Raw genomic sequence first — 26,894 nt, 5'->3', positions numbered from 1 at the left:
TGAATTCCTCAATGGGACTAGAAGTAACCAAAGGTCAGTGTTAGACCTCAGAAAGGAAGAAAGTAACTTTACATATTTTAAGTCTGCATCAATTTCTCAAGGAAGGCGTCTTCCTTTCTTTGATCTCATTTTTTCATTCAAAACTTTATGTCCTGGACTGTGAACATATGGACTAATTCTCTGCACAGAGGTTACACACTGGTCACAATTGAAGAATCAACGTTTACAGCATGGTGTAACTGAGATAATTCTCCTTCTTCAAAAGGCCAAACTCTAGAGGTTTAACACCACTAAACTGAATGGTGTTATGTTAGTAGGAGAAACTGAGTTATGACAGCTGTTCAGAATTATTTGGTTAACATTTTTATTGGAAATATTATGGCAAATTATTATTAAATTTCTTTGTATGAGACCAAGATAACCACCTGCACAGCTTTCTCCATAAAGCCAGCAAAAAGTTAAAGATTAAGTTCTTCTTTTGAAACAAACAAAATGAACAAAAAAAATCCAAACACACACATAGAAGCCCCCAAACTATCAGCTTTTTTCCCACTTCCAAATGTAGACATCCCAATGTGAAATCAGTATGAATACAAAACAGAAAATTATGGAGAACATCAAGGATTAGTACTTGTCAACTAAATCATATTGTTACTTCATGATCTCTCATCTATGGACAACCTTTAGTAACATGAAGCAACTGCTGCTCACGATGCAGAACTGCTGCCTACAGAATTATTAAAACTGAATTCCTAATTACTACAACAGAATTCCTAATTCAGTGAGGAAAGATGGAGGTGGTCCTTCCCTCATGAAATCTAGATGTTTCCAGGGAGCCCCTATGTGCAAGAGCTTGTGTCAGTTGTTCAGTAATGTATTAAAATCATCTTTGTTCATATCCATTGACAAAGGGCCTTCTAAAAAATCTCCTTTGGCCGTGTTCAAGGCTTTATGCTACCATCAGATTAAAAAATGAAAACAAACAATAACAGATATCTCAAACTGAATGCAACCATTAAACGCTTTCTTTGCCTTTAGCATATACTAAAAGAGGTTGAGAATTTCTACCTACACCTGATACATAGATGTATTCAATACAAATACTGCACAGCCAGACCTAAAAGGACCCACCCTGAGCTTTTCCCAATGTTTGGTGGGAAGTCCTCTACCATTATTCGGTAGATGGAGCAGTTCAGTTCTGCCTGTATCTGAAAAAATTAATTGCAGATCTTTTCTGCCCAGTTTGGCTGAATTATCTCACCAAGACACTACAGCTACAGCAGGAACTTCATGTTACAATCTGAAAAACAGTAGGAGAGAACAAGAGTTCCCACTGCTAATACATACCGTCCATGCTGTCCCTAGAGAAGGTAACTCCACAGCTTTAATTCAGAAAGTAGATTGCAAATATATCCCTTTATGTCTGCATTCTGCCTACTGTCTACCCTTGGATTTTTAAATTAACATTGAGAAGACGCTCAGAACAACCTCTAAGTTTTCTAACTGCTTCAGGTTTTCTTTATCAATACAGAACACAACCATGCCTTGCTCCCACTTGGAACTTCTCCATAAGATGGGTAAATACCAAGTGTCCACACTGACCATACCAGACTTACCTTTCTCTTTCTATAAATACTGTGAATTAACAGATCTTGCTGCAGCTCTCACAAGCTAACGCTATTACAACCGATTAACACTTTTTTCAGTGGTACTACTTTTGACAAAATAATACAACCTGGAGGTTGGACTAGACAGTCTTCAAAGGTCCCTTCCAATCCAAACCATTTAGTGATCCATATTAAATTTTTAAGATAATTTTCTCCCAAGGCTTCTCTTTTACTGCCTCTTGTCTCATGTAGTGTGCATATGAAATGACAACACACAGGGACTACCATATTGAGAACCCACAACTCTCTTTCCCCTTGGCTAATACTGATAATGCAGTTAATTACATGCATAGCTGTAATTATACATCCATAACTAATGCTTGCATATCTCACCACAGTTGATGCTCCTGGAAACAAACTGTAATGAAGAAGTTATAAGATACAGAAAACATTTTGTGAGCCCTGCCAACTGGGGTTCTGCAATTCTTACCAGAATCTGCACTGTGTGGCACACCTGAATTCTCCTCTCCTTCCCACAGGAACACTGCTAGCATTGAAACATTGAAGAGTAGCTGTCCTGAGGATGTACCCACTTAGGACACCAGTCTTTACCCGATGCTAAGACTACAACTACGTTGTTCCAATGTCAAAACAGTGACTTACAGTGTCTCTTCCATAACGTCAAAGCTACATAGTTGCACAATGTCATTCCACTGAAATTACACATCTCGGAACCAACCCATAGCAGAACATACTGGACTTGCCCAGGTAGGTCTGAATTCAAAAGCAAGACATCAGCAGTATGAAAACTGTACTGACTCAGGCTTACCATTTCCAAATGAAACTAAAACTACTGGTTTTCTTAAATGACTCCAAATTGCTAGCCTGAGAGGCTACATCTCTCCCCAGTCCACATCCATGGGGGGGGGGGGGGGCGCCTCTTTGTTCTCTGAAGGGGGCCCTCAAGTCTGAATCTCAATAGATCAAGAGAGAAAAGCCTCAAGACAGGAAAGCAAGGCTTATCCCCTCACTCTTCCATGAAGACCAGTGAACACAGCAAGAACAATTAGCTGGAAACAAAGGATCTGTGGGTTGACTTAGGTTTGATTTTCAAGTCTAGTTTGGTTGTTCTTTATTTATTCATTTAGGGGAGGGAAGCCTGACCGCTTTTACCCTTATGCCATCATTCCTTTAATTAGAAAAAGTTGCCTATAGGCCAGCAAAGTTGTTTTTCCAACCTTCATATAGTAATTATACAGAATTAATTCAAAGCTAAAAGCCTCTCCATCTCTAGAGTGAGATTAATAATTTTACAAAATTTAAGCAATTTGGAACATAGCAAAAAAAAAAAATAAATCTTAAAACCTACTGTTTTAACTTGAATCCACATACCACCACCACTGAATTGTGGATGTTTCGATCCCTCTGGCATATGAGCCAGGAGATCAATTTAAAATTCCAGTGTAAATAGCCCAAGACCATTTTATTTATGTGTTTGTTTTAAAATAGAACTCGAATTCCAACTTGGATTTAAAATTATGCAGATTATTTTCTTCACTTCTCCCTCTGCAGACATCTCTCCTCTATCATAATATGTCTTCTGAGTCATTTGCAGCTGCAGGGGATGAAGCCTTTGAAACCTCTACTTTCCAGAAAACCATCCCAATACAGCATGACACTACCAACTCTTGTTACCCAAACACACAAACAGACACTCTCCAAACAAGTTAAATTTCTAAGGTAGATGAAGGAAAAAATGGGCTGTTTTTAGCAGGTCAAGAAATAATAGCAAAAGTCATTGCATATTAGAAAAGTTTATGAAAGATGCTCTACATGGTTACACCCTAGAGCTAATCTACAAAATACAGACTGAAATCACCAGAATTTCATACGGAGTGTGGAACAGATGCTCAAGTCTCAACAGTTTGTCTAAATATGTCAGAGAAGAAAGCCAGGACAGAGAAAGGCTCAGAGCAACACAGGGCAGCAGAGACGATTTTTCTCCTTCAAAATTGCTTTCCACATTTGCACTTTTACAAAAGTTTCACTTTCAGCTCCAAAATATGAAGATCAGTCTTTTCAAAAAAGACCGCATAAACTGACCTAGTTCTAACATTAGTTACATTAAAAAAAAAAAATTCTGTTCAAGGTCTGGGTGATATTTTTTTTTTTAAGTGTCCTTTTCTTCCTTTTCTGGAACTGGTACTGGCACTAGATGTCAAAACCTACTTGCCATAGATATGGTTAAAATTGTATTAAGTGGTCCAAAGTGAAAAAGACCTTACATTTTCATTAGGCTTTGTAGGCTTTTTGGTTGACTGGCTCTTTTTCCCCCACCCTTTCTCCCTTCTCCTGAGCAGTTAACAACCACCATACCAAATGTTCTGTCTTTCAGTCTCCAATGGAAGTTCTCATTTGTTCAAATTTTCTGCCTTTTTTTTTCAGAAAAAGAAGATTAAGCACAACAAGAAAAGTTATGCATATCTATAGGAGAAGAAATTAAAGACGTACATAAAGTATAGCTCAGAACTATACCCCACATCTAGACCTGAATTTTGAGAGTTTGGTGAGCAGAAATGATTTCAGTGCATGTGAAGAGGGACAGTGGGAGGTGGGGTGAAAAGGTTGATAGGAGGAATGTACTTGAACCACAGGGGGTAGAGTTTCAACAGATGAGTACACTGGTGCTTGAAGGGAGAGGGGAAATAAAAACTTGGGAGCACAAAAAAAAAAAAACCACAAAAAACCCCCAAAAAAACCCCAAACACCAATACTCCAACATTTTAAAAGCCTCACAACCAAAGGGTATACCAGATATCTTTTTCAGAATGCAAGGACCAGTACTTACATTTAGGAATTTTTTTTTTCCAGTTTGTTTGGCTCAGTGTTACTGAAAAAGTTTGTCCAAAAGTCCATGTGCTGAGCCAACACTTATCAGGTTTCAATTTCCAGCTGAAGCCACAACCGTTGCTATGAAGACTAATGTGCAACTGTATTCCAGAAAGCAAAGCAATGGAAAAGACTATGCTGATATGTAACAAATATGTTCAGTGGCACCAACAGTAAAAATTGTGTTATACCAACCTGTGTCATAGATATTTTTCACCTCTTATAATTAGAGAATCCAGTTTTTGGCCAGAGGGTATTATCTAAATAGTTCTAAATTCCTTGTTACCCTGCCTCAATATATTACCATCTCTCTTAAAATATGAAGCAGTAATTTAAAGAGTCACCCCTGCTATGGTCACTCCAGCAAGATTCAACATAGTACACAGCAGACTGCCAGTCTAGTCAGACAAAAAACCTGAACTGCTCATGTGAGGTATCTTTGCCAAGACCGATATATCTCTCACACTTCTGCTAGACTATATGATAAATGTACGTTGGCCAAGGAAAAATAGGCAAGAATTATTTTCACTTCAGCTACAAATTCAAGCGCTAGAATTCCTGCATGTACCGAGAATATGTGAATAGTTAGCTAAAACAATTCTATAACTAAGGAAGAAAGTGTTAAAACAACTGCATTTTGTAGGAATTTATTGAAATGTTGGTTTTGCTAAACTCTATCACTCCAAAACATAAGAAAAATTGTTTGAACTGCATTTAAAAAATAAAAATCATTGTCCTATTTTCACAGAATCAAAGAATCATTTAGGTTGGAAAAGACGTCCAAGATCATCAAGTCCAACCTTTGACTGATCACTACCTTGTCAATTAGACCAGAGGACTAAGTGCCACATCCAACTATTCCTTGAATACCTCCAGGAAGATGGTGACTCCACCATCTCCATGGGCAGCCCATTCCAACACTTAACAATGCTTTCCATGAAGAAGTTTCTCCCCATGTCCAACCTGAACCTCCCCCAGCACAGTTTGAGGTTGTTTCCTTTTGTCCCATCCCTTGTTCCCCGGGAGCAAAGCCCAACCCCTATCTGGCTTCAACCTCCTCAGGTAGTTGTAGAGAGTGAGGAGGCCCCTGAACCTCCTTTTCTCCAGGTCGAGTCCTATCCCAGAATTGTTAAGGTTGGAAAAAGCCTTTACGATCAAATTCAACCATCAACGAAGAGTGAACAAAACCAGTGAGTTTTCACCTCTACCCAAAAGAGATGTCCACTGTCACAAGCCATGCACAACACAAGTTTGCATGGGAGGTTCAAGATGTTGGGACACAGTTTTGAGTAATTTCTCCCTTCTCTGTGAGTTACAAATCCAGTAATGGCAATTCACCTGCACAGCAGGAGATGTCTGGCTAATGGTTTTTGTGTGCCCTGATGCTTCCCTTTCAGCTTCCTTCTCCTTCTCCTTAAGGAAAGCAGCAGTTTGCAGCTCTAAGCACTACATACAGGTCAGCACAGAAATGAGCTCAGAGATGTCAGGTACCAAGTGCTGGCCAGAAAACCATCCCATCTCCTCTGTGGCAGAGGTAGGAAAGACAGCTGAATAGGCATCTTAGAGTGCAAAACCAGTCCAAACACTCAAGTTACATAATTTCCAGCTAAAACTAAGTCCATTACTGTTCACAACAGTAACAAAACTTTTAAAGACATGATTCTTTAGATATGTGTCTGGGCTTCATTTGAAGACAACTGGCATTGTTTCAATTTTTTAAAACCATACAACCACCTTAGATTGTATGCTTACAAGGAAAAAGTTTGAAGAATCCACAACTCAAGTGCTGCAAGTGTTGGCCCATTCAAAACCAGAAGAAAATACAGGACAAGGGACAGAAATAAGAATAAGTTTCCTCACGAGAGGCAGCAGAGGGGCAGGCACTGATCTCTGATGACCAGTGACAAGACTCGAGGGAACAGCTGAAACCGTGTCAGTGGAGGTCCACACTGGACATCAGGAAAAGGTTCGTCCCCCAGAGGGTGATCAGGCACTGGAACAGGCTTCCCAGGGAAGTGGTCAAGAGTTTAAGGAGCATTTGGACAATGCACTCAGGGACATGGTGGGATTCTTGGGTTGTTCTGTGCAAGGGCCAGGAGTTGGACTCAATGATCCATGTGTGTCCCTTCCAACCTGGGCTATTCTGTGATTACATCTTCACAGAGACTAAAGTAATATAGACAGGGCAGCGTTTTGCTGCAAGGAAAACAGGCAAGGAAACAATGTTCATTTTCCCAACATTTATGCACCTCTTATTACTACATAAAAGATAGGCCACCATCAGAAGAAAGAGAGATGGGTTTCAAGTCACACATAACAAAGTTTACTCTTTACTTACAGCATGTGCACAGTCACAGGAAAGGACAACTACATGGTTAATTTTATGGAAGTTTCCAACAGACTACATTAGGACCCTTGAATTCCCATTCTTACTAAGAGGTTAGAAGAAAACCACGTCTGAATATCACCAACCATCTAGTCTCAGGAAACTTACATAAAAATCTCAACTGAAGGAGGAAGGTTGACGTGCTGACAGCATTACTTGAATCTGTTGTCAAACCCTACATATCCCTCCTCTTGTGTAACCTCAAAATGTTAGATGTATTTGACATGGGTTGTCAGCTTCATACATTTTCATTAAGGAAAATAAGGTCCACATGGAGCATTTTGTCCATGTTCATGCACACACTCTGACTTGCAAAAAGCTCTAGGAAATTAGATCATCTTCAAGCAATGATCCCCTGCTGTATTAAAGAATGGGAACTTGAAGCCATCACATCTCCAGAATCTGAAGTTCTCTTAGAAGCAGTGACTCATCCTCCCTTTCAGTTGAAGCAAGCTCAACAAGAAAAAAAGCTAGGTTACCATATATGTATTCATGGAGCTGATAAAAAAATTACACAGTCCCTGATGACACAGTATTTCAGAGATAGTTTTATACTTCATATGCCACCCATAAATTAGGACTGTACACTAAGCCCTTTGAAGTAGAGATTTTAAGAACATAGGAGGTAATACACACTTCAGTCCACAGCTTTTCCTGGAAATTTTAAATAAAACTATTTGAGTAGTAACCTAAGGGATGCCTGGGAAAGAATTTAAGGACTGGGTAAAGTCCTTGAAACCACGAGAGTTGGGCTAGATAAACATGTCCAAAGACCAGAGTGAGGTATCAAGGTAGAAGTGGCAAACATGGAAGAAGAAGTTACAAGGAGAGTTTAACTTAGAGAAATAAAAATCAAAAGGAAAGCAGAAGCAAAAGAGAAAACGCATACAGCTAAGACACAGTTATTATTTGGTAATAGATCTGTTTGGGAATAATTTTTTTCTTATTTCTCACCCTCCCCCTGCCCCCTGGACCCCTCAGCCTCTTTACGGAAGATGATGTTTCACAAACACTTTAAATCAACTTAATTAAATAGAGAGGGGAAATCTTTTCCCTCAGCATGGACTGGTAGTTCCCATTCATTCCCTTGTCCTAGTGCTAGCTCCCGTGGAGTTTTGCAGTGCTATTTGACTGCAAATGGAACACAGCAGAAGCAACAATAAGGAGACTTATGTCCTTAAAAGCGGTAAGAATAGGTCACTTATCACATTTGCATAACATTTCCAGGTAGTATATTCAGCTTTCTAAAGAACTCCGAAGGCCACTCACTAGAAATGCACCAAAATGAGTTCATTTGTACATAAACTAAAACACTTTTCTAAGGGGATCCCTACCAGCAGTACCTTCAAGACTTCTTCATAGTGTGATTTACTGCCAAAATGTCTTGTCCATCACTTCCACTAGCTTCTCACAATTACCTTCCTGCTCCTAGCAGCCATTGAAAACAAGCTTACTACAGATAAATCAAACACTCACAATGGAAACCTGCCATTAGGAAAAATAGATCAATGCACCTTCAAGGGTTTGCAAACAAGCACAGTGTGAATCAGTGTTCACCCTGCTCTTAAGCGCAGGCATGTGCTCAGCAGCTTGAGAAATCAGTACCTTACTGACGCGTACCACACACGTGGCAACACCCACTTAGTGTCTGCCCATAACACAGAAGTTTACCTCTGTCAGATTAGAAATGGAGAGAAGAGGAAACATGCTAGCTATTCCCTGGGGTATAGATTTCTCATTAATATTCCTCTTAAATGTTAACAGTGATCAGAAAACAGAAGAAATTGGCAGAAAGGTTGTGACATTATCCTCCAATCTCTCTTTCGTGTCTCCCAACACTTGCAATAATGAAAGATCACACCACAAAACCAAATTCTTGCAAATAGCTCGATGCAAAAATGCTGACTGAAAGACAGCTCCACAATTTTGTGATTATTCTTCCATTCATCTCTCTAACACCATATGCTTGCAGTTTGTTTTATGGTAAGTGTCACATATATATTATCACCTCATACTGACTTCTGCCACTTGCTTTTAGTTTCTCTTTCTCTCCTTTCAGTGTTATATTTGGAGAGAGAGGAAAAAATATAAAAGAAAAAAAAAGCGACTGAGTCACTGAGTCAAGTAGAAGGAAAATTATCCGAAATCCTTTAAACAGTTGCTCTGTTAAATTGACACAAGTTTAACAACGTGTACTTGGCACATTCCTCCTGCCACGAATACAAGAAACTTTTTCAAAAAAATCTCCCTCAAAGCAGGGAAATCTTTTAAAGATACAGCACATACCTTACTGAATGGTGGCTTGATGGTTTTACAAAGCCATTTGTAATCACAAGTGCTCAAACCACAAAGACTTCATAACCATAAAACCTTTTTTTTGAAATCTCCTTTTTAATAAAATAATGACTGAACAGGGAGGCAAACCCAGTCAACTCATTCTTCCTCAAGTTCTACTTTCTGGACAGTGCAATGACACAACAGAGAAGAAAGTCTTCTAGACCCAGGTGTAGAAGATCAGAAGAGACAACAGTACTTTTTCTTGATTCAAAAATGCATGATGTTTTCTAGCCTCTGGAGTTCTCAAATTCCCATTACCTTCTACATGACAATTTTATTTTTTTTTAAATACAAGGACATGCTGCACATTCACAGCACAGCATGACAGAGCTCCTAAACTTTAAAGAGATCATTCATTTTGAGGAAACTCACTACCAAGTGACAGCAAAGTCTCAGCTCAAGAGGAAAATTGTATTTGATGGCCTTATCTAAGTCCCAGCCAAATCCTTATCTGAGAATCACAGAATTAGAAATGTTGTGGTTGGCAATATACAAAAACACCCCCCTGTACTTGTCACTGGAACAGGAGGACACTGCATTTTAGTGTACAGGTGCACTGGCAGAGATCCGTGGAAAACTTTTCCTAGTTACAGTTATATCTATAGACATAATCTCCATCCATACTGAAGCTGTCTAGAGTATCAGAAGAAGAAAGCCACACGTCTTACGTGTGCACTCGAGAGCTCTGTTCCCTGTGTATCAGCATGGAAATCCTGGGATCATATTCCAACACCACTCTGTAGGTTGGGCACTGAGAACGCATGTCCATGAGCCCAAACCTTAAAATCAAAGAGACTTCTACTAGGTAGAAAAAACAAAGAGCGGAAGGAAGGGTGGAACACCACGTTACTCTTGATCTGCCATTCGCTGCTCAGTGGCATTGCTGTCAGGAAGTACAATGCACACAGCAGTGTTTCAGCAACAGTTACACCTTTACATAGCATAATGAGCTTTGTTTGATGAACACCAGGGCAAAGAGGCATTAAAAAAAAATAACTCCGTAGGACAATGTATACAATATATTGTACCCGAACAGTGAGGATACTGTAATAGCTTTTAAGAACAGTATGGTCAGGTTATATAATGACTGAGCAAATGCAGATACTTCTGGAGACCAAGACTGCTACAGAGTAAGTAGGTAAGAGGTTTTTCCTATTCCTTTATCAGAATCCCTCTGAACTGTGCATCTATTAATTTTTTCCTGGCATAGAGAGAATATAAGGAAAAAATATCAAAATGGTATAGAAACCAGTTCTCTTCCTCCCCCACTCCCCAACCCATTGTTCATTAAAAAAAAAATACTCAGACAATGATACTCACAGCAAAGTTGCAAGCTACAGCACAGTGAGTTTCAAAGAGATTACAGAGGGAGAGAAAAGAAAGCCAACTACCCCTATGCAACCTTTCCACTATGAATAAACTGTCAACCAGGTTCACCTCTACATTGGTCAATCCACACACTAAGATTCACAGACTGCACTACCAGCATTTTTCACCAATACTCATTTTACATCATATTCCTGTTTTAGCCATATTAATCTTTATTTTCTCTGACTGGCAAGTTTTTAAAAGCTGCTGTGGTACTTTTAACAGCCTTATGATGTGCATTAATGGATATTTTGCTAACAGTACACAAGAGGGACATTTACCAGCAAGCTGTCACCACTGCTGTTCCTCCTCCTTACCTAGTTACCGGTCATCAGATTAGATCCCTACCACCTACTTATACTGGGGGGGAACAAAAAACAAAACAAAACAAAAAGACCCCAGACAAACAAAACACAAAAAAAATAAAACAAACAAACAAACAAAACCAACAACCACCACAACAACCCACAAAAAAAGCCCCAAAAAACGCGGTGGGGATCAGGGAAATAAAACCTTCAGAGAAAGCAAACTTGCAGTTCAAACTGGAAGAACTTCATGTAAATTTCAATGTATTTTTCTTTACTGTGTAATATTCTGCCTAAGCCACTCAATCAAGCAAGAATGACATGGAAAGAATGGGACTAATGTGAACAATGAATAATCCATAAATGTCTACAAGATTATATAACTGATGGTGAGATGGTATGCATGTGTGCATGCATTTGGGGTAAAGGAGGAGAAACAGACAAGGGGAAAAAGAAGGAAACAACATCCTCTGTCACGGATAGGGGACAGAGCACAGTTCTTACTCAACTTCCCTCTCTTCCCGAAAGATAAATATTTTAACCAAGGGCTATCAGGCAGCTGAGTGACAAAAGCAATAGAAAATCCATTTGCTTACGAACAGAGTTCAAAACATCCCTTGCTAAAATTGCACTGTAACTGCTGTATCAAGAAACACAGCTCATAGGCAACCATGTTTATACTACAGCAATTAACACACGGTACATTTCCTGCACTGTTATTATCATTGGCGCTCTTGATGTGTTTGTTACACATCTTGAGCCTTGGCAGGTTAAGAGATACTCTTATAAAGTTAACAACAAAACCCTACTGATTTTAAATGTACTCACTATTATTTTTCAGGAACTCCTATATTTACTTTATACCGTTCTCGGGGGAGAGCTGGACAGTTGTATTGGTTCTGCAAGGAAAAGATATTCAAAATAAACTTTGCAAAGGCTTTGAGCCAAAAAAACTTTACAAACGTAACTTTTTGGACCCACTACCCACTTGCTTTACAAAGCTGTGCACCGTGGCTCTGCATAATCACCACCCACATTTCAGAACAATCATTTAATCTGAAATTCATCAGCGGTTTAATCACTTGTGTGAGCATAAACTTCGGAAAAGGAACATATGCACATATACACACACCCCAACCCCACCAAAAGCTCTCGAAGGCCGGGTCGCGGGGGAGGCATGCCCTCGGAGGCGGCGGCTGGGTACCAACGCCGAGCCTGGCTGCCTGCAGGGATGCACTTGCTTCAAAGTTGAGGTTTCTCCTCCCGAGCGGCGCCCGCGGCGGTGCGGACACTTGCTGCGGCCGCAGTCTCCGCCCGGGCCTGATCCCGCATATTAACCCACGCGGGACCGGCCGCGGCGGGTGCCCCGCACGCCCTCCCGGCCCCCCCCCCCCGGCACCGCGGAGCGACGAGACCGTCCCGCCACCACTCACCCCCGGGAGCCCGAAGGTGCGCGGCCCCCGCCCGCCGCCGCTCACCAGCGGCCTCCGGCCACCAAGCACAGCCGGGGGCGGGCAGGGCTGCCCGGGGCACGGGAGGGGGCTGAGGCGGGGACGGAGCGGGAGGAGGTGGTGGCGGAGGAGGAGGTGCCGACAAAGTCTCGGCGTGGAGAGCCGGGCGGCTGTGTCAGCGGCGGCCGCGGGCCGGGGCGAGGGCAGGGCGGCGGGAGGAGCCGCTGTGCGAGGCGGGTCGGGTCGGGCCGGGCCGCCCTCCCGCTGGCAGCCGCCGGCCGAGGCCCCGCCGCGCTGACAAGCACAAGGCTGCGCTTCCTCTTTCTCGCAGCGACAGCGGCCGCCTCCCGCCCCGCACCGCACCGCCCGCTGCGGGGACCGGCTGCGGCGCTCGCCGCTGGCAGGTGCGGGGCTCGCCTGCCCCGTCCCGCCCCTCCGCCCCGCTGCCTCCGCGTCTCCCCGCGCTCCCCCGCACCGCCCGGTCAGCGCCGCAGCCCGCCCCGCCGCCGCTTCCCGCCGCCGGACCCGAGGCTCACCTACCTCCCCGGGTGGGCAGCACCCCCCGCCCCGCGGGGTAAAGCGGGGCCGCTCGGCCGCCCCCCGCCGCAGGAGCCGCGCTCTCGCCGCCGCCTCCTCGGTGCGGTGCGCTGGACTGCCCCCGGCGCTATCCCATCCCGGGGCTCGCACAAGCACCCGGCGGCTCCCGCCGCCACTCTCACTTCCTCTTCCTTCCTCCTGCTGGCCGGGCCGCGATGTGCAGCCCCAGGCCGGCCGCCGCCGAGGGGTCCCGCGGCTCGGCAGCACCTGCGGGCGGGGGCGCGACACCCGCTCCCGCCCCCGCGCGGGGGTGCGGCTGACGTCCCTCCTTCTGCAGCTTCTGGTGAGGGGTTTGGGGCTGCCTCCTTGCCTTTGGAATAACTACTTATGTTTTGATGTCGCTTCTATTCCCAGCGAGCCGCCGCTGCTGAGCAGCCCTGCAGCGGGCACGCTGCGGTGCACGTCTGCTTGCCCCCAAAGCGAGCGAGCTGCCGGACGAGCCCAGCCCAGCCGAGCCGGGACGCCCCGGACCGGGCCCGGCCGGGAGGGGGCGGCCGCAGCCGCGCTTCGCACCCCCTGCCCGGCCCCGCCGCCGGGTACCACCAGCTGCTTCCCAGGCCCTGGCGCTTTAGCATCCCCGCGGGTCGCTAAAGCCGCTGAGAGATGAGCGCCCAACTCGTGGCTTTCGCTGCCTGGAAAAGTCAAATATCAGAGATCCGATCTTGTTCTCAGTCTCCCTAAAAGAAAAGTACTCAGTAAGCGTTGTTATTTTTCTTTAATACCTTAGCCCACAGCTACATAGGATATGTGATGCTGTGAGCCATCAAATCATATCTATTAATATCAGTTAGTGAGGGTGGTGTTTGGGTTTTTTTTCCCCCAAAGTCGTATACATTGTACTTTGATAAGAACTGATAGCCATGAAGCCTGGCTGTGGTACAGTAACTTTTAATGTCTGGTATAAGAAAATTTACTCACTGTGAACTACCACATCGTACATGAAGACCAGAACTTGCAGAATTACTGGATCTAATCTTGCATGTAATTATATATAGCAGTATCTTTATGCAGTCTAATAATTCCCAGTGATTTCCCATAAAACCACTCTCCTGCAACACCTGGGTCATTATGCATAATCTGACATTTACGAGGTTCATTGCCCTGAAAGTACCACAAGTTACCAGCCACTTACTAGGATTTTATACCTAGCAGAATTGCTGGGGACTTTCCAGAAGGGGAATGGGACTTCATTGTCCCTTTAGGCTGTAATGCACTGTGTCAGCAATATGCTAGATCTGAGCAAATACTCCAGTATGAGGCAATAAATGACATGACTCACCTAAGTCACAGATGACTACACAGTCACTAGAGCACAGACTCCACCAAATGACAGGGGCTAAGTATGCACCCCAAAACCATAGAAGCTCCTTTTCAGGCATGTAGGAACTGTCTACCTGGTCAACCTTCCTCCATCACCTTGCAGGTAGGTGCGTGGCAGGGGTGACAGCAAAGAACAGTGGTGGAGCTGGGGCAGGAAACATGACCATTCTGCATTCTGAAACTTCTCCATGGTGGAAATTCCCTGCAATCAAGGCACATTTCTGTAAAGCCATTGAGCTTTAAGACCGCCTTGAATGTTAAAATCCATGGAGAAGCTGGACTTAGCATATTGAAATGGAATGTGTTGGTTCCTGTGTTTAGTATACATTTTGAAGCACCATTTCATGTTGCTTTATTAAGGTATAAATCCAACACTGAAAATGTGAGGTCCATATGTAACGTATTTCTTATTAAATACACTGAAAACACTTATCAAACCATCTCAAGAGTTTCTTGCAGATGCACAGAGTTTATTAAAAGAGGGGTAATATCCACAGCAAGTAAATGGCTGGTCAGTTTGCATTTGAACAATTTCCATAATACTGAGCATTTTTTCTGTATTTGTTACCTGGATTTTGGTGCTTCACATGGAAACCAGAAGTACTTACTACTTAGAAAAGGCCATTGTAAATATAACATAAGGTGTGCAAGAAAGTTTTGTTTACTTCATTTTCCAATATTAGCTCAGGACCAGTTTCCTAGTATGGTCACAAGGAGGATAAACACATAGATATATGGTTTTAGAAAACATGTTTGTAAGAATATTAAGAATGAACAATACTTAAAATGAACAATTGCATTCTCCATGTTTTTATTTTTCTCTCAGGCTTAGCAATGAAAATCATTAAAATCAATTTCAGCTGTATATTACCATAATAGTTGAATTTTGAACAGTGCAGGAGAACGTTTATTTAACAGTACTATTGTAGCATAATTTAGAAGAAAATTTGTGAAAAAAAGATCTGCTAGTTTCTCGGGACAAATTTCAGCACACCATTTTATTGCATTGTTCAAGAGAAAGAGTAAATTAGAGATCTGGAGAGCATATTCTAGTGAAGCCTTCTGTTTATCCTTATCTAATATCCATAGTATTGCAGCCATTGCACCAATATTAGGATTCTTTTTGCTCTCCAAAAGTCCAGGGAACCTCTGCTCAGAATAGATATGTACGGCAGCACTTGGCTGCTATGGTGATTTCCTGATTTATTTAGTAGTAGTCCCTTCTGTGATGTCTGCTACTGAAGTATGTTATCACTACAACTGATGTGTTTACAACCAAAACCGGAGTTGATCACATGATGTGGGCATAAGATGTTTGATAGATAATTCTAGAAAGCCAGAAGAGGGAGCGCAGGAACAGGAAACACCAAGAATTGAATGTTTTAATTTGTATGGCTCTTTCAGCTACAACTATAAAGATAGATAGATAGATAGATAGATAGATAGATAGATAGATAGATAGATAGATAGATAGATAGATAGATAGATAAAAGAATTTCGAGGAAGGACTGCTGCATGGCTCTGCTGACAACAAGGATGTTTCAGGATAGTCCAGTAGATGCTAATTACCTGTTGAAATCTGGCCTGTAGAAATCTACCCTTGACTGACCCAAAACTGTAGAAATCATCAAAGCCATCCAGTCACTTCTGACAGTGAACAACTTGGATCCTGAGATGAAGGAGTTCCTGACAATTTTTGAAGTTGAGTTTTGTCATAGTGCTTCTGGACAAAACCTTCCCGAGGAAAAAGTTGTCGAAAATTGACTTTGTTACATCCAATAGCAAAGATGGTTGGATTTTAGTATGCTTATATGCTTTATTAATATCAGTATTTTAACAGTATATAAGCAATTATCTACAGAATCTTGTTTGTAACCATTAAAGCATATCAGAAGGATTATTATTGCATTTTGACTTTTTAGAATCCACAGATAAATTTCTTTTTATTTTGACACTGCTATTGCATTTGAATGAGTACATTTTGTCTGTGTATATGCTCATTTCTGTGAGGGGTGAATTAAGCCCTGTGACCAGAGTGTTTAAACCACGCTTACTGGGTCATTCCTTCTATTGGTGACAATGCTATGGGGAGCTTTGGCTTCTTGTAAATTATTCTGCAACAGAATAAAGAGTGAACATGGGGGGAACTGAGTATCTGAACTGTGCATGTACAGGCTATTAGATACTTTTTAATAGGTCATGAAGACCTGACCTAAATTCAAAAAACATGACATGAATATAAATGGACTGTTTCAGAAACTTCAATCTCATTTTTCTGAGATGCAGTATGCTTGCAGATCTCCATGCTTCAGTCCCTAAATTAGAATTACCAGTTTGCTTTTTAGATGTATGTATTTTATATTCATATACACATATATATGTACATTTGCTCCGGGGCAATTTAACAGGGTCAGCATGATGAAAGGGTTATTATGACTCATTTTTAGTGTACCTATTCAGACTATAAATCTGTATATTTATTTGTATATAACATATGTGGAGAAGGTGAGGACTTTTGCAGATTAGCCAGCTTAATGAAGAAATAAATAAATCTCACGTAAGACAGATTTTAATTAACTTAAAAATAATCTCGTTCTAAAATGTAGTTTTGGTCTGTTTATGGATCATTTCCATCTCATCTGGATATAGATTTACAATAAAATAACTGTTAAAAAATTACAATACCTATGAACATCAGACTAGTTATGAAATCCAAGCATGAACAAGCAGTAAAATGTAGAGGTCAGGAATGGCTCTGAGAGTTTTCATTCCATTAACCTAATGTATTTCTACAAAGAGAAGCACACCTCTACAAACTTTTTACTGCCACTTACTTGCTTTTCTATATTTTAGCTTGGGATTCTAACTCTTCAGGAGATAGAATCATAGAATGGTTTAGGTTCAAAGGGGCCTTAAAGATCATCTAGTTCCAACCCCTCTAACATGGGCAGGGACACGTTCCACAAGACCAAGTTGCTCAGAGCCCCATCCAACCTGGCCTTGAGCACTTCCAGGGATGGGGTATCCACAACTTCTCTGGACAACCTGTTCCAGCGCCTCACCACTCGCATAGTGAAGAACTCACTCCTAATATCTCATCTAAACCTACTCTCTTTCACTTGAATCCACTTTCCCTTTTCTTGTTACTACGTGCTCTGGTAAAAAGTCTCTTTCCATCTTTACTTTCGAGTTCCCTTCAGGTACTGGAAGGCCACAATTAGGTCACCCCAAAACCTTCTCTTCTCCAGACTAAACACACATGATTCTCTCAGCCTTTCCTCGCATGAGAGGTGCTCCATTTCTCTTATAATCTTGGTGCCCCTCCTCTGGACTTGCTCCAACATGTCAGTGTTCTTCCTGAGCTGGATTCAGCATTCCAGGTAGAGTTTCATCAGAGCAAAGTAGAGGGGAAGAATCACCTCCCTCGGCCTGCTGCCCACACTGCTTTTGATGCAGCCCAAGACACAACTGGCTTTCTGGGCTGCAAGTGCACCTTCCTGGCTCTTGTACAGCCTCTCATCCACCAGCACCCAGCTCTCAATCAGTTCATCCCCCAGCCTGTGCTGATACTGGGAGTTGTTCCTACTCAGGTGCAGCATCTCGCACTTGGTCTTATTAAACCTCATGAGATTGTCACTGGCCCACTTCTCAAGCTTGTCCAGGTTCCTCTGCATGGCATCCCACCCTTCAGGTGTGTCAACCTTTATGTAGTATAATAACCTTTGGTGAATACTAGGGTGAAGAGGCATAAAAAAAAAATCTTTTTGTAGAACAATGTATATAATGTTGTACCCAAACAGTGAGGATACAGAAGTATACTTGTTTTTAAGAATATGCATGTTCATGAACAATAAGGTCTAGAAGTGATTTCATCACAGTCTGCTGTTTGATGGAGAGCTAAACACTACTCACTGACTGATAAGAAGTTCTGCATATCTATTTAAATAACAAGGAACCTGAGCAGTTCTCACCATGTTCACTCTTGAACCTGTGGCAGAATAATTTGCTAGAGTGAAAGGCTTCCAATAGAAGGAATGTCCCAGTGAGTGTATTTTCACCCTCAATTCCTAGGACTAAATTCCCCCATCACAGAAATGAGCAGAAATTGCTCTTTTGGTAGAAACAGCATTGGATCACCCTCAAATAATGAAGAAAAGTACTTGATGCTTGACTTAGGGAATGGGATGCTGACTATCAGTCATCTCAGGTTAGAGACCATGACATCCGACTATGCACCTTGACCAAGGAAGGTCACCAACACTGGGCAGGCTCCCAGCCCTAGCCAGCTGCTGGCTGTGTGTTGCTGGAAGGCTTTGGCCCCCTCGTTCCTTGTAACACCAGCCATTTTTGAACCACAACTGTGAGGACAGTTTAACATAGACTACAAGAGAACTTGAATTCTTAGTAGCTCCAAGTACAGATGCCGGGCTTAAAAAAAAAAAAAGACAACAAAAGAAGTCCTTGGAGAAGACACTAGAGGAATTTTGATCGCCTTTCCAAGACATAATAGGGTTGTCTGCTGCATGCTGTATTTTCTTCTCCACCACATAGCAACATTCCTAATATCTGTCATCAGAGTAACATTTTATGATAAAACCTCCTACTTGTTTCAACCACATTTAGATATCAATATATTTTCTACTCATTTTAGGCTTCCTTTTATTCTCTCGTCTTTAAAGGACAGAGCTGGGCAGCCAGGGAACTGGGACTCCTGAGTTTTGACTCAACTGTAAGCCCTTAATCCACCATGGAATTGTGGGTGAACTGTATCAGCTTTAGGAATTAATTTCCTCCGCTCTCTCTATCTTTTCTTTCCTTTTGTTCAGTTGTTGTGGGTTTATTTGTTTACTATTTTTTTTTATTTTTTAACCTTGTCAGTTTAAGCTGTAAGTTCTCCAAGACAGATTTTTTCTCTGTGTATTTGTAGATAACCAGTATATTTCAGCTCCAATTTCATTTGAGGTCTCCTGATACAACTACAGCACGGTTATTATTAACAAATCTAGCCTTGTGAAGAAACTCATTGCATTTTGATTGAGATTTCTGCTTCTTTACCCATCTGTTATCCTGCTTGATTTGTAGCTAATAGCATTACTGGCCAGTACACAAACCACAGAAAACTTGAAAAAAGAAAAGCTCCAAAACTTAGGGACTGCTCACTCCTTCCACAGGCTGCAAACCTCCTTTAACATTCACCCATTTTCTAGTCACCTTGTGTTCTATATAGATTAATATTTGATAAAAGTGACTTATTTTATCAATTTAGATGCTCTGTGTGCAGAGCAACTCTGTGCAGTTGAGGTTGGAAGAGTGCTAAGCCACATCACATACTACTACAGATCTTTAATATTAAAGACAAGTTCATAGAATCATAGTTTCATAGAATGGTTTGAGTTGGAAGGGACCTCAAAAATTATCTACCTCTGGGCGCCCCATGGACAGGAATACTTTCCAGTAGACCAAGTTGCTCAAATCCCATTCCAACCTGGCCTTGAACACTTCCAGGGGTGGGGCATTCTCTGGGAAACCTGTTCCAGTGCCTCACCACCCTCACAGTACAGAATTTCTTCCTAATATCTAATCTTTCTTCTTAGTATCTAATCTAAACCTACCAATACTCCTTGTTCTATCACTACATGGCCTTATAAAATGTTCCATTCTTTCTGGGGAGTAGCAGTGTTCAATAGGTTACAGGGATGTCAACCAGGAATAAAGCTAAACACTGCCCAAACTCATGGTAAATGCCATCCTTTCTCCAAAATACAGTGTAACACATAGGAAAACAAGAAGGTACAAAGTCACAGAAGCAGTGCAACATCTGTCTCCAGCAATGGCATAGCACGAATCATTCCCTACCAAGCTCAAATTCTTCTGTTCCAAATTGCAGCATGACAAATAGTGCTGCACTAGCAAACCCTCCCTAGGACTTATAAGTCTTTTGACAGATTTTTCACTTTCTTTTTGGAAATAACAGGCTTTTTTGTCCATTATCCATATTAATTCTTTCATAATGTTAATCGATCAACAGTAACTGCTGTCAGCAGAGTAGCAATAGAAGTACAAGTTCACTGCTTGGAGGTGTGCTGGATGTCCACTTTCCTATGGGGTGATTAACTTCAACTGCTTCACAGAATGAATCCACACAAACAAGTGGCACTCCAGCAGCTGCAGAAGTGGCACAAACGCACTTGTGAATGCATTTCAGCATCCGCACTTGGCCTTTCCCCCTTCTGCATTTATTATTCCATTATTACAGAAAGTTGTTTTGCCTATAAAATATTTTGCCCTGCTGTCACACTTTATTTTGCATATTTCTTGAGGAGTATAACGCTCCTGCCTGAAAATGACTGTCCATGGCAAAAAAATTCTGAGGCTTCAGAGCTGGTTATAAAGAGCTTTTCAAAACTCTGTAACCTTTGAACACACATTCCTTAGATAGCATGATATCCTAAATAAAGTTAATTTAGAACAAACATATACAAAAATTGGGTGATAATTTTCAAAGCAACTCACTTCAGTGCATACAACTCTTCAGAGAAATTGAAAGGTTTTAAACACTATGTACTTACTATTCACATCATTGCTGGACTATACTGACTTACAGGAACTCTGAAAAGCTTAGGCTAAGGTCTTGTGGGTAACATCATGTCCTATTATAATCCAATGAAGGAAATTCACTGTTCTCAAACCTCCATGTTTTAATGGGGTTCTCTTCCGTACTTACATTTTTCATGTCTCCTGTTTTTTTCTCCCTTTTGCCATCCTCCTTTTATTCAATAGCTCAAAGTACTGTCAGGTTTTTTTGTCAAGACCTTGAAGTTAGAGTCTTCATATATATTTTTTAATTGCTAACATGTTGTGGTCACTCCACCACATTTATTCTACTTACCATTTTTCAATACTGCTCACTAGTTTCCAGTGTTCCCTTTTCCCCTGCCTTTTATGATCTAAGCAAGACCGTGCTTTGGCAAGGCTTTGGAGCAGGTTTCCTTCCCAAAAGACAGCTATAAGGGAGGAGAGGGCAAGAGTCAGTCAGACTGGTACAGACCATGAAGCAGTGGCCTTGGTCCACAGCCTGGCATTTAAAGATAAACCGCAAATGGGTATTTACAATAACTTATGAACTGCTGTAGCTCTGTGGCAAATTTTATTTGCTGTGGAGCTCGCAATCTCTGGCAAAGGGGCAAGGCAGATGGCTGGAGATTGCAGTCCCTCAAATGCCCTAGCCTAAACAAGCAGAGTTGAAATCCACGGTTTTCATTTGGAAAGCTACCATCACCCTGTGAATGTCATGGGTTTAGTTTCCAAGCCTGAAGCTAGAGACAAGAGAATGATCTATTTGCTGAAATATGAAGTTTTGAGTCAACAACAACTGTGAAAGTTTTTAATTTGGCTTTCTAAATGGCAGAACAGGGCAAAGCTCATGACCTTTCAAGAGGTAAGCTATCTAAAGTTCTTATTCTTTAAACCAATGCAGAAAACTAAATATTTTATTCATTACGGAATAAAATAAGTGTGGTACCAGAAGGTCATTTTGATACCACATAAAATAAAATAAAAACCCCAAATTTTAAAATATTTATATAACATACATTTATTTTATATATATAAATATATTTTATTTTTATTAAAAATAAAATATTTCTCAAATAAATTAAAAAACATTTAGAGCATAGGAAAAATTTTCTATTTCAGCTAACTAATCAATGGACCCTTTACTTTTTTGTGCCTAATTCACACCCTTTTTAATGAGTTAATATTAAAAGGCCTGAGCACCTGCGACTGCTATTCAAATTGGACATTTAGTATTTATAAGCCAATAGAATCATCTGAATGTGCAGCAGTTGTGGAAAAAAAAATCAAGCCTTTAATTTGTCACAAGAGCATAAATAGTGGTAGAAGTGTTCAACTTTATATCCCACTGTTTGAAAACATTGACTACTACAAAAGGATTGCAATTCTCATGCCTCACAGGGAGCCTGAATTCCTTGCAGGGATACAAGATGTCCCTGCTGTCTTCTCAGTCTTAATTGGGAAAAAAAAATGGGTCCTCTTAGGTTCCAAGGTCTAATTAGTCAATGCCTGGAAAGCTCTCTGAAGGTGAAAAGTGTATCTATGCTTTAGGGCGACAGATGGTTATGCTTTAATTTTAAAGGTTTTCTTTAAAAAAGCCATTTTGTGGAAGCACTTACTGCCTTCACTGTCCACTAGTGCAGATGATTCATTTTGAACTGGTGTACAGATGGGGGAACAGAGTGGCAAAACCTCTGCTCCGGCTGTGAGCATTCAAAGAGAAGAACCTTAAATATTGATTGACTTTACGAACCAGAGTTCCGCACTGTCTTGCAGTTGTGTAAAATATCATAAAACACTACCAATTCTGATCTCCCTTTTCCTTCCCATCTGTGATAGTATTACAGAATATCTTCCCAAAAATAGATTAAGTGCAAGACCTCTGGAGAATGAAATGCTCTGTATGTTACTGAAAGCATTGTGCCACGTTCCCACACCTGTGTTCATGCCCTGTTGCAATTAGCATCTTGCACAGATCCTCGAACATATGTTTGCTTTGTCATCCTGTGGAATATTCCACTACACTACACAAAGCAAGCTGTCAAAGTCTTTGCTGAAAAAATAATGACTAATGATTTATGCTAAAATCAGCGCTGCAATCCTCTGCTGCAAAAATTGGTGTGGTATAAAAAGAGCAAAAAGACAGCTCACAAGCTTTTGCTGATTTGCTTAACAATTACGATCCATTCCTTAGGAAACATAGTCTCATGCTTATATACAGTGTGGTTTTATGGAAGAATCCAGAGGGAGAGAATACAACAAATGCAAGCAGGGTTTTTGAAGGCTGAACTTGCTAACCATATCAAGCCTGCCCACACAGAACTGTTCAGAACAACAGCACTTTGGAAGGGACAATATTGTAGAGTCCAAGTTACTCCTATGGACATTAGTACAGTACAATCACTGATAAGGAGTATCATGAACCTGCTAGAGGAAGAGACGCAGGCTTTTATTTTATTTTTTTTAAAGCTCATAAATAAGATAACTGACCTTTCTCTCTCAAACATGCTTTCAATGGCGCTGGGGTGAAATTTCCCCACTCTAGACTTTTTAGTTGGTGAAATTACAGAAAGCTTGATCATGCTACACATGACTTGGTTTTTTGTTTGGTTTTCTTCCCTTCTCCCCCACAGTTTTTGTCCTTATATATGCATGTCAGGTAAATCCATGTTGAGAACAGCTCTCAGTCATTACTATACTGTTGAGTTAGTCATGCTCCCTGGCATCTGGGAGGTGGCAGCTGACCTGATGTGCAAACTTGACTCCTTTTTTATTTACTTCCCTTTCCATGGGAAAATGGGGCCCAAAGGGCAGAGAAAAGATGAGGAGCTTTCCACAAGAAGTGTGAAGTAAGCAGCTCTAGAATGCTGGGCCATGTAGTTGGAGAGGCATTAGGTCTCAGTGCTGCTGTGGAGACTCCCTGCTTTGTTTCAGCAGGAAGCTGGATTCTTCTGACTTCTATGTTTCTTTGTGATGAATACTCACCTGCCTCCTCAGTAGCAGGTAGGATCTGTCATCATCATAAGGAAGTTTCTCAGATGGCAGTTCCCACACTTTAATATCAGGTCACACTGGAAGCATGGGATGCTCAAGCCTTAACCTGAAATGCTTCACTAGATTTAGAATTTTGATGTGGCTGAAGTTTTCCCTGTACCTACCTACTTCCCTATTGCTCCAAGTGAGAAGCCAGGCAATTGTTTGTTTGAAAAAAATACTGACCATCAAAAGAAAACTAACTCGCTTTGCTGCGATTTTAACCAGAATCAAGCTATCACATAAAGTCTCCGTCCATATCATATTTGTCCTGATGTTGGTTTTCTCATCTACATTGTATTATTAACTCTGACTTTGTGTTGTGTCTATATCATTAGTAAAATATTTCAGACATTGCAGCTTTTTCTCTTTTTATGCAGACTCATCAATTTACAGAGGATGTAACTAAATTGCATTTCCTTTAGCATAACAGAAATTAAAAAGCAACAAAAGACACGTTGATGGACCACATGATTATGTTCATCTATACATAGTCCAAAAGTTTTCTTTGTATGTTTTTTTAGCACTCCAACTATGTTGCTTGGGCTTTTCTGTCATAACTTCCTTGATATGTTCTGCTTTTCATACATTTAACTCTCTTCCAGCAAATGCTTCTATGCCATTCCCTGCTCTTCCACTGTTTACCCCTGGAAATCTCCTCAGATGGAAGAGATGAATGGAGTGAAGTCAGCCTGTTTAAAGCTGGTCTAGTATTTGGTGCTTGGTAGTTATTTCTTAACTGTCCTGTAGCTGCTTTTCAGTATGTTTAAGATCTGTTTCATCATTGAAATGATTTACACATCTCTGTGCTTTTTTTCTTTCTCCTCTGCTATGGGCTTCTCTCTTGGCACTGCTGGAGAAGAACGGAAAAGGACAATTTCCAAAGAAACATTGCAATCTCTTAATTCATGAAATTAAATCCACTTTGGGAGTCCCCCAAAACACATGAACCTCATTCTTTTGCAGTAGATTGGCCTGCTGTCTTACTGGCATTATTCCCAGATGTGCCAGTGGCAGTTTTCTCTTTTGCTCATGCACACATCTCTAAACATTGTTCATCTCACTAAGTTTTTCTTTATGTTCCTCTGAATGATTTATCTTGCTGCTTTACTAGCCATCAGGTCATCTTCCTCTCTTCCTTGGTACCCACATTTGTTCAAGACTTTGTGTTTTTAGAATGATACAGTGAGAGGGCTTATTTAATCTCAGAAAGGCAGTAGCTCTGTCACCCCCTTCCCTCCCATCTTTTGTCACCTCTCTCATCATCAAAGAATTGTTTTGACAAGACCTAGGCAGTTTTATTTCTTTGTTTTTCTCCCAGGCTCTTCCTTCCCAGGACTTGCTGCTGTCCCATTACATAAACTCATGGATTCTGACACTGACAGTCATCAATAAAACAAGAAGATACAGGCATCACAACATAAAATCCAACTGAGTCCTTTTTACACAGCAGATAAAATACGTTCATCCTATGCATCAGTAGGAGCTTTGTGCTCAGGGATGATGAGTTCTCCAAACTGCCATTTGGGTATTGCAGTGCGAATTCTTTCTTGTATGGGAATCCACTGCCAGCTGCTTGTTTATTCAGTGCTCAGGACAGTTCTTCTACAGGAGATCAAACCAGTTACCCCAGTCAGGGGTGCTTCCTGGCATTGGTAGATTATGAAAGGCCATTGTTTATTTGTTCTCCTGGCCAGCTTGCACACTCACATGACTGCTGTGTCTACCTGAAATAGTAGGTAATGCCTTTTAGAGGACTTTTTTTGCATATCAAGCACTGCAAACATTGCAGTTGCCTTCCTGGCAGTGGGGAGCAACCTGTGTTTCAGTGCTTGCACGTAGGACTGTCCTAACCTAGGTCAGCTCCTCTGACTTACACTAGATCAGACTCAACCAGGTCTCAGGCCACCCTGTATCTCTTCTTGAGCTATTGCCACAGCTGGCATAAAAAGTGGAATTCAACTACCTTGAGATGCCTGTGCTGTGGGGAACTGCCTTGCCAGCTCAAAGCCCATGTTGTGTCACTGCATCCCTGCTACCTGGGGCTTACTGGGGGTTCAGCTCCCTGCATCATCTATTCCTCTCTGTGCCTGGGAGCCCAGGGAGGGAGCAGAGCTCTAGGCAAAGGGAAGCATGAGCAGCACCTGTAGATGCTTGCTCCCCTCATGCCCTGCCTGCTTTGTCTCCAGGCCAGGGCAGCCCCTTCTTCTGTTATCACATTTCTCTGGAGCCACTGTGCTGTGCAGCACGGGTACCATCTCCTCCCACTGCCTCACCTTGCCATCTTTCCCAAGGCAGCTCTAGGGAAATCATCTGCTCTAACCAAAACAAACAAGCAGCTTACACTGGAGTGTATGTGTCATACACACAGACACACAGCTTCATCGCCTCACTCCCCATCATTCTCAACTGGGAATAACCAAAAATTTGTTGTTTTGTTTCCAGAAAACCCAAAGAGTCCCTTCATGGGCATCAATTCCACATACAGTTTAGAATTAGGCCCCAGACACATGAACAGAAGAAACCAGAAATACACATTTTTAACCTCTCTCTCCCAGTATGTCTTTTAAAATTAGACCCACCAAAAAAAAGATCATGTCTATGTTTCCCAGCATTGGCAGACAGTTCTAAAGATCACACCCCAGTTTCATGCATTCAAAATTGCCCTTTTTTTTCCTTTTTAGGCTGTTACTAAAGCCTATTACAAGCTGTAGTTTGGAAACAAGTAAATTGCTGAAGCATTTTAAAAGTATTTTCCCAGGGAATGGCTTTCTGGCTCTTCCTACTTTCTATAATCACAATATCAAACCAAGGAACTCATAATGTCTGTTAAAAATACAGATCTCTCAAGAAAGGTGGGAAGAAAATGTTTGCACTGGTTTGCATCACACAGTTGGATATACTGTTTGCTGCAGATTGCTCCTGAACCTGAATGACACCAGCTGTGCTGTAATTAACACAGAGAGCCTGGTGCAGAGAAGGTGGCCACTTGTTCTTGGAAATCATTGAGGGTTTTTTTGGTAGGTTC

The 26,894-nt window shown here is 41.5% G+C and overlaps 1 protein-coding gene across 1 annotated transcript in view; it reads right to left on the bottom strand.

The window, feature by feature from the left end:
* Positions 1-12,483, bottom strand: part of ELMO1 (engulfment and cell motility 1) — a 316,630-nt gene extending 304,147 nt beyond the window's left edge. Inside the window, exons 1-2 of the mRNA XM_051768541.1 lie at positions 12,326-12,483; positions 11,721-11,791 (exon numbers count right to left, since the gene is read on the bottom strand). The gene's annotated coding sequence lies outside the window, so the exon portion shown is untranslated. The remainder of the gene's footprint in view (positions 1-11,720; positions 11,792-12,325) is intronic.
* Positions 12,484-26,894: the final 14,411 nt, after the last annotated feature.

The sequence above is a fragment of the Manacus candei genome, unplaced genomic scaffold (assembly GCF_025592945.1).
Source record: "Manacus candei isolate 608988 ecotype Guabito, Panama unplaced genomic scaffold, ASM2559294v1 h1tg000095l, whole genome shotgun sequence".
NCBI classification, from domain to species: Eukaryota; Metazoa; Chordata; class Aves; order Passeriformes; family Pipridae; genus Manacus; species Manacus candei.
This window is presented reverse-complemented; position numbering and strand designations above follow the sequence as displayed.